An 8,492-nucleotide genomic window follows, 5' to 3' on the forward strand; every position below is an offset into this window, starting at 1 on the left:
GAATTACTTCCCTGCAAATCATCACGAGCAATGAACATATTGTGAATAATTTTTTTTTCTGCGAATTATTAAAAATCAAGTAACTTTTCACACAGAAAAAATTTGTTCTGCAAATTTGTATAACTAAGATTGATTGATGTAAAAGTATTTCTTTGCGGTACGGAGAGTAAGTGTACCCAACACTGGCACCGAATAAGTGGCCGCGGTCACCGTATACTGGACACCCAAGCCACACATAAGCAGCACACTCCACGTGCCACAACTGGACTGCAGTGTAACGCTAATAAATATAAGGACTGCACGTCTGCGGCGCGGGCGCTGGGAACAATGATGGCTTGACTGGCGCTCAGTGGCCAGTGCGCGGTCCCAGCCTGCTGCTCCGCCCAGGCTGTCGTTCCAGGTCCCGCCTGGAACGCTTGCTTCTTGATACTGGAATGCGGGTATGTATTGTTCATATTTTACTGATAGTAGCGCAGCATTTATCACTCAGCATGCTGGATGAGTTTACTAAAACTCATTTTGAATAATTTGATTTTATGAGTATTCTTCGGGGAATGTTCATCTTGGCGCCGTGATAATATGATAATGAGGTCGCGGCAAGCGCTCGTATTGGCGGCGAGTGGCCCGGAAAGGCGGGACGAGTCTGATCGCCCAGACTTTAGTGATTGGCGGAGTTTAACAAGTTTCCAGGAAAGCTTGTATCTGATTGGCCGAGCACAGTCAAGTTAATTGGGTGTCGGCAAGTGTAGGATTGAGGTGTGTTTTTTGGTGTGATTTTTGGCAAGTTTTGGAGCAAGTGAGAGAGTCCGTTGGCTCGATTGGAGCGCATTGCTTTGAATTATGCATGAGGGAAGCTAACACGACTCCTGGACTGCAAGAATGTAAACAAGATGGACTGCTGTTGCTTGCTCTTCGTAACATTTTGCAGCCACTGAACACTGAAGAGCACAGTGCAAATAGTCCCGCGTTATGAGATGCGTGCGTCCAATGATGGACCCACAGGACGACAGACAGAAGGCGCGGATTGACGGCTCCAAAAGACAAGCGGGTAATGGGACTTGTGTTTATGCAGAGACGTACGTCCCAGCCCGACTTATTTTGCCGGCATGAGATGTCCCTTTTTGGCAGGTTTTTGTAATGGGACTCTCGCAGGGAGAGCCTGTAGCAGGATGATAGCGCAGGCTCTCGCAAGAAGAGCCTGTAGCAGGATGATAGCGCAGGCTCTCGCAAGAAGAGCCTGTAGCAGGATGATAGCGCAGGCTCTCGCAGGGAGAGCCTGTAGCAGGATGATATCGCAGGCTCGTCTCGCAGGGAGAGCCTGTAGCAGGATGATAGCGCAGGCTCTTGCAGGGAGAGCCTGTAGTAGGATGATATCGCAGGCTCTCACAGGGAGAGCCTGTAGCAGATGATAGCGCAGGCTCTCGCAGGGAGAGCCTACAGAAGCCGATCGCACTGGCTCGCGGATGAATGCCTTGGATATTTTTCATTTTCGATCGGCATTTGTTTGTTTTGCTTCCCATGTGGATTTTTTGTGACATTTTCAAGGCAGGAATTTCGCGGTTTCTTGGTAACGTGGAAAAGTAATCGAATTCTTATTCGATTTGTTGATGATTCTGCGGCATGAGGTCTGTAGCAGCAAGATTGTAGCCATTAATTGTATAGTCATCTGCTAATTATCGTCTGAAGACAAGAATCGTGAGGCGAATCTGCAGAAGTAATTTGTTACGCTAACTTGCAGGAATGATTTGTGACGCTAACTCGCAGAAGTTATTTGTTACGTTAACCTGTAGGAATGATTTGTGACGCTAACTTTCAGGAATGATTTGTGATGCTATAACTTGCAGGAATGATTTGTGACGCTAACTTGCAGGAATGATTTGTGACGCTAACTTGCAGGAATGATTTGTGACGCTAACTTGCAGGAATGATTTTTGACGCTAACTTTCAAGAATGATTTGTGACGCTAACTTGCAGGAATGATTTTTGACGCTAACTTTCAGGAATGATTTGTGACGCTAACTTGCAGGCATGATTTGTGACGTTAACTTAAAGGGACGTTTTGTGACGCAGACCGTTTGATCTAAAAATAAGCAGTTAATTCTACATTATGTTTTATTTCAGGTTACAAATACACGGAGAAAATGATCTCTTCAATACGTTGCGAATTTTCATTGAAGCGATAGTTTTTATATTTAACGAAGTTTCTCGTAATATAAAAATGTTCAGCTTACAATTTATTGAGGTTCGCTGTAAGGTGTAACGTTTTCAGTGTGTTATTTTATTGGACGAGGTTCGCTGTAACATGTAACGTGTTCGGCGTATAATTGACGAGGTTCGCTGTAACATGTAACGTGTTCAGCGTATAATTGACGAGGTTCGCTGTAACATGTAACGTGTTCAGCGTATAATTGACGAGGTTCGCTGTAACATGTAACGTGTTCAGCGTATAATTGGACGAGGTTCACTGTAACATGTAACGTGTTCAGCGTATAATTGGACGAGGTTCACTGTAACATGTAACGTGTTCAGCGTATAATTGGACGAGGTTCACTGTAACATGTAACGTGTTCAGCGTATAATTGGACGAGGTTCACTGTAACATGTAACGTGTTCAGCGTATAATTGGACGAGGTTCACTGTAACATGTAACGTGTTCAGCGTGTAAGTGGACGAGGTTCGCTGTAACATGTGACGTGTTCAGCGTGTAAGTGGACGAGGTTCGTTGTAACATGTAACGTGTTCAGCGTATAATTGTACGAGTTTCCTCGTTTAAAAAGTAATTTTATTAAATTTTATGTAAGATAAACGCATTCGTAGCTCTGCCCTAGCTATAGCTTCAAATCGTGGTTGTACTCTAACACTCAGTGCGTGGTATGCGTAAGCGCATGTGGTGGTTTGAAGTTTAAGCTTTACGTGCTTTTGATTGGCAGTTTCAGTTAGAAGCTTCGGTGGCATCGCCATGCAAATACATATATGCGCTTCCTGGAACATTCTAGAATTCAATCCTGGCTCAAGTAAAATTTAATTATAACGCTATTTCTAATGTATAAAACATGATAAATTTATTTTGTTATTGATGAATTCAACCGATGTGAAGTATTAATCATTAATTATCATCTAAATATTACGTTGAAGATCTATTCGTTAACTTAAATCTGAATTGTATCGCATAGCAAGGCCGGTTTATGTGTGCCGCACATTGCCATGCATGCACGAGTGAGCGATATGAGAGCGGTATATCTATGAGAAATATGAGCGTTTTGTGCAATGTGAGCGATATGAGCGCTCTGAGCAATGTGAGAGATATGAGCGCAGTATATATGAGAAATATGAGCGTTTTGTGCAATGTGAGCGATATGAGCGCTCTGAGCAATGTGAGAGATATGAGAGCAGTATATATAAGAAATATGAGCTCTATGCGTGAGTAATATGTGAGCGATATGAGCGCAGCATATGTGAGAAATATGAGCTCTCTGCGTGAGTATAATGTGGGCGATGTAAGCAACATGAGCGCTACGAGCGATATGAGCTATATGAGCACTATGCGAGCAGTACGAGCGATATGAGCTATATGAGCTTGCTTGCAAACTGAAATTACTTATGTTAAATTTATAACTATTTTTCAAACTTGAATGTGTAGCATCTCTTGTGCACAGATTTCCGAACGTTTAACGAGCCGGGAAAAGGAAAACAACAGTAGCGTCGGATTTTCATTAACCAAATCAGAAAACTCGAAATTTTCACGAGCTATAATGTCTTCATAACACAGTTGAAGCCTCATGATTAAGTGAGGTTAAATTCATAAAGATCACCGCCTCAGCCCCCAGGACAGAGGTGCTCAGGACAACGTTTAATAGTCCATTAAAGTGCGCATCAAGACGCAAACCACGCCCTTAGCATTGCATATGTGCTGGTCTCTTAATAACCACGCGCTGATAGCAAGAGTGCACTAACGCTGCCTAGTTCCTGCACTACTTACTACCTCCTCTCTCTCCCTCTAATGAAGTGGTCGGGCTGCCACGACAGATGTCCGTCTGATAACCACCCTCCATTGCCCATTATTTACCGCCACTAATGGATGTGATGCGACCTGACGCTTCTATGTATGTGTGGTCGCCACCTCCCTACCGCGGCCGCTGCCTAGACGTTAACTAGCTAGCTTTTCTAGCGTATTAACTGCTTATTGTTATGGATTAATTAGCTTTTCTAGCGTATTTACTGCTCATTGTTATGGATTAATTAGCTTTTCTAGCGTATTAACTGCTTATTGTTATGGATTAGATAGCTTTTCTAGCGCATTAAGCGTATTTACTGCTCATTGTTATGGATTAATTAGCTTTTCTAGCGTATTAACTGCTTATTGTTATGGATTAGATAGCTTTTCTAGCGCATTAAGTTCTCATTGTTATGGATTAGCTATTGCTTTTCTAGCGTATTAACTGTTCACTGTTATGGATTAGATAGCTTTTCTAGCGTATTAACTGCTTATTGTTATAGATTAGATAGCTTTTCTAGCGTATTAACTGCTTATTGTTATAGATTAGATAGCTGTATGGGTTAACTAGCTTTTCTAGCGTATTAACTGCTCATTGGTATGGATTAATTAGCTTTTTTAGCGTATTAACTGCTCATTGTTATAGATTAGTTAGCTTTTCTAGCGTATTAACTGCTCATTGTTATGGATTAGATTGCATTTCTAACGTATTAACTGCTTATTGTTATGGATTAGATAGCTTTTCTAGCGTATTAAGTGCTCATTGTAATGAATTAGATAGCTTTTATAGTGTATTAACTGCTTATTGTTGTGTATTAGATAGCTTTTCTAGCGTATTAACTCCTCATTGTTATGGATTAGATAGCTTTTCTAGCGTATTAACTGCTCATTGTTATGGATTAGATAGCTTTTCTAGCGTATTAACTGCTCATTGTTATGGATTAATTAGCTTTTCTAGCGTATTATGAGCTCATTGTTATGAATTAGATAGCTTTTCTAGCGTATTAACTGCTCATTCTTCTATCCTTATAACTACTTTTCGCTGTGTACTAAAGTTTTTAGCTTATGAACTTTTAATCTCTGTAAACTGGCTAGCGTTTTTAGCGTGTTTACATTGTCATCCCTTGACACTTTATCTTGTATGCTGTTATTATCTACTCATTGCTGTGTTGTGTAGCGTATTAACTGCTCCCTTCTTGGCACTTCCTTTTTTTCTGCACCAACTAGTTTTTTATCTGATTGAGTGCTGCTTGCTCTAAATTGTCATATAATGTACGTAATTGGACCCATGATTGTGCGTAATTTGAATGCTTATGCTGTGTGCCAGTTGTAATTTCTGATTCATTAGTAATGTGTTGAAAATGTGACTTGATTTCCCTCGTGATCTGAATTAAATGATTAACGCAGGACATCTTTCGTTGAGAGCGGACAAACAGATGTAAATTTAATCTTTAATGTCTTAGTAAGAATCCTAATGATGGATTTCAGTCCCCAAGGAGCATCTTACTTCCGTCTCATAAATTGAATTGCCCAGTGTTTCCAGCTTCTAATCTTTCGAATGAAACCCGTCTTTTCTTTTCAACCTATTAGCAGACTTTTTTTTATACCGACCAGTAAATTTTTCCCTTTTTCTAGTTATGTTATTTCTTTAGTTATTTCAACATGTTCGCTCAAGAATAAATTGTTGCCATTTTCGACCAATTCCCCATCATACCCTACCCTCCCCAGGGCTTAGCTTTAACCAATTCTCTTCTAATCAAATGAGTGATCATCCCCCTGGCCTACCCCCCTCTCTCGCCCAACCCTCACCTGCCCAAGCTCAATTCTGTGAGGTAATTTACGGCACTCGGCCGATAAAAAGATCATGACGTAAGTGGCCAAATCAGTTTGATGATAAAACTCGAGCGGCCTTCCTATTCTCTGCCAGCCTTCACTCCAGGTTCCGTGGTATGAATATCTAAAGTATATGTATATTGATGGTGGCCACAATAGGTTGTTGAGTTTGGGTGGCGGTGAAGTGATCGTGGCGGGCAGTTTGGTTAGCAGGGAATTGGTCTTAAGTATAGAGGAGCTTTTGGCTGCAGGTACGCACGTATTAACCGCTATACCGCCGCCCTCCCGGCCAGCCCAACTCCCGATCCTAAGTGCCTATTTAGCAGGGTGTGGTCCCCCACGTGTCTTGGTGGTGAGGCCCGCCTACTGATGACTATGGTGGTGGTGAACCTGAGGATATGATGCAATTGTGAAGCATTAGTGATGGCAATAGTAATATCACCGATGACTTGGGTCAGTTAGTGATTTTATGAAAGCAATCCTAAAATTTAACTAGAGAACTGTTAACTGTCAACTCATAAAAGTTGGCTGTTAACAGTTCTCGCTATTACAAATAAAAAATAAAAAAACATCTTTTCGTTATTATCTGAGTGAGTAAAAATTTAAAAACATCTGAGTTTTCTTCACTGAAATCTTATATATTGGAATGTATACACATGTTTCTTGTGGCCTGTTTGCCAGTCATGTGAGTGGCGTGGATATGACGCAAAGTTGCGTACGGAACATGAAAATAGAGTTATTGGAAAAGCTTTTTCATGATACTGTGAAAATTAGGGCATCGTAAATCAACTCTACTTCCTGTTGACGATCCTAAACTAGCGCACAATTTCGATGATGTGTCACTGAATGTTCTCACGAAGCTAGCATAGCTATTGTAGATGTTTTAATTGATGCGATCATGCCAAGCATGTCAATCGCAGGCATCTGCCACAATACAGCAAATATTGTGTAGAACTTTTGTCTGCAATCGAGTATACACCCCAAAACTCGTATAACTTGTATAACACACGCGCGATGTCGTCATAAGGTCGCTGCTTGTCCTCGTCGTTTGTGATGAGACGCGAAGACGCGGCGAGTGAGAAGCCCTTGACGGCCGTCTGACCCTCACTGTCCATTGATAGGCCGGCCTTCTACCCTCGTTCCCTCAGATCGAGGGAATCTGTTACTCTTGAATAAGCCATGCAAGCTCCTCGGTCCGTCAAAGCCGTCCATGTCCATTTGATGCTCTAGTGCCTTTCATGCGCAATGTATTGTGGCAGATCATTCACTTTTGAATTTTGATACTCGAGGTCCAGTGAGCGGCATTAGTACGTAAATTAAGGTGCTTTTTGGTGCTTGCAGAATTTCTGCTTTTGGATCTTGATATCTTGCTGCACGCAGCTTGTGTTTGTTTGATTTTGTATTATATCATACTTTTCACGGTGCTGCACGCTTATTATATCATACTTCTCACGGTGCTGCACGCTTATTCCGTCATACTTTTCACGGTGCTGCACGCTTATTATATCATACTTCTCACGGTGCTGCACGCTTATTATATCGTACTTCTCACGGTGCTGCACGCTTATTCCGTCATACTTCTCACGGTGCTGTACGCTTATAATTCCTTCTCACGTTGGTGGTTCACTGATAAATTCGACGTCGTGGTTTTCATTAATTATACGAAGTGTTGGAGGATAATTTTTATTGTAATAGGAAAAATTGCACTTCATTCCGATTGACGTGTAATATTAATCTAATTTATTAGGAGATTATAGATAGATAAGTAATAGATATAGATAAGTGATTATAATTTGTTGCCGTTGTTGATGGAGACATGTGTTGAGTCTCACTCAATATTCAATTATCACTAATTATATGAGACCTGATCTTCATGTACGTTCTGAAACATCTAAAGCTGGCAAGAATGGATTGTTTTTATCTATTGTTTACGCTCGGCATAGAACCATTACCTACCCGGCAAGTTAACAATGAAACTTGTCATGGTACGCAGTCTATATACCATACAGAAGATATCTGAAGCTCGCTCCCTTTTCAGGTCTTTTTGGAGTCACCTTTGCTTGAAAGTCAAGTAATTATCGATGCTGCATTTCGAAGTTGGTGATTGAAGAACCGATCCATGTTAAAAGCAACGAATTTCAATCGATCCAAAGTCTGTTGAGGTGCAGCGCTGCTCTCAAACATTGTTCCTAAATATCGGGATTTCTTCCGCGCAATATCCAGATTACCTTGCTTTACTTTCCCCTCTCCCTCTTCCCACTACTCCCTATATAACTTCACTTCTTCTCTATACTTTTCCCTTGTCTTAAGAGCTCCCCCTTACCTCAGATCCTCATCACCTCCCCAAGGAACACCCATAACCCTCTGCTCGGCGGTAATGTTTTAGGACAATCCTGGCCCTGTTCAATCGAAGGCTTGCGATGAGCGGGGTAGCTTTTCATGCGTCGGTTTCTTAACTCGTTGACTACGTAGTGGTACATATGCGTACCACGAATATTTCTCCAGGAGGTAGTGGTACATAATTCAGGTTGCCTAAAATCGGCCAAATCCGAGAACAAATAAGGCCGATAATTCAATGTATACTAGTTTATTTGTAGGTTCCGCTATAAAAATTCCATTTATTTTCTTTTTGCAGTATTCAAAATTTAATTAGGAAGTACTCCTA

Source organism: Hyalella azteca, unplaced genomic scaffold (assembly GCF_000764305.2).
Source record: "Hyalella azteca isolate HAZT.00-mixed unplaced genomic scaffold, Hazt_2.0.2 contig13900, whole genome shotgun sequence".
In the NCBI taxonomy this organism is placed as follows: Eukaryota; Metazoa; Arthropoda; class Malacostraca; order Amphipoda; family Hyalellidae; genus Hyalella; species Hyalella azteca.